Consider the following 1,073-nt stretch of genomic DNA (forward strand, 5'->3'; position numbering starts at 1 on the left):
AAGCTTTTAGCTTTTGAGTTTGCTTTCTACCAAAAATAGGAAAATAAAGCTAATGGACGGTGCCCATAGTGTCTGGCACGCCCAATCTCAATATCCAAATAGAAATAACATATCCAGGTGCATAAGCGCATACAAAATAATAAATAATCGATGTCTCTATAGACATAACAAAATATAGGCGTGGCGCCTATCAAAATATAGTCCAAAGGTCGAAAACCCGCTAGACTCCAATGCTTTCCTCCGCCACTGCTGCTATCTCTACACATCAACTGAAGCATTCACAATCGTTAGTAAAATAACACAATTAAACCGACAAAAGTGAATACCTAGCAGTCTTCAGCTACATAAATAAATCAACTGGTTAGAAATAAATCCTAACCTTAATTTATTACGAGTGCGCACTCTAAACTCATAAACGTTTATTAATTTAATATGCATTTTGCGGAATCACCCGCTATGGAATCACCCATGTACACACTAAATTAATGAAACGCCCGAAAAGGACAGGCGTCCCCATCAACTTCTCGCACAAAGAATCCTCTTTGCGTATGAGCCCCGGTCATTTGAGTTTACGGAATCCACCGTAAAACCTCACGGAATCCACCGTGGAATATGCCTCCTGGCATCATACCCCCGGGGTGGGATAGCAATTGACCTCAATTGCTATTAGCTCAATGTGGAGCTAACAGAGTGGGGAAAGCATTTAAGTCTCTAGCGTGCATCCATTGTGCTTCCTCTACATGATGGTTCTTAAATTTCACTAGATATCTAGAATACCTTCTGCCAGTTCTAGTGGTCATGTAGTCAGTGTCTATAATGGCTTCTGGTTCAAGTATTTCAGTCTCTTCTTCTAGTAAAGGTGGATTTTCATAGACAGGGTGGATAGGTAATTGTCATCTAAATGGTCTCAATAAACTAATATGAAATGTATTATGAATTTTCCAATGTGATGGCAGTTCTAACTTGAATGCATTGTCATTAATCTTATGAATGATTCTAAATGGTCCGTAGAATCTAGGAGCTAATTTGATAACTGGATGTCTATCTACACTTTACAGTCTACACTTTTCTAT

This window comes from Lygodium microphyllum, chromosome 7 (assembly GCF_053477565.2).
Source record: "Lygodium microphyllum isolate KBCC chromosome 7, Lygodium_microphyllum_v1.1.10, whole genome shotgun sequence".
In the NCBI taxonomy this organism is placed as follows: domain Eukaryota; kingdom Viridiplantae; phylum Streptophyta; class Polypodiopsida; order Schizaeales; family Lygodiaceae; genus Lygodium; species Lygodium microphyllum.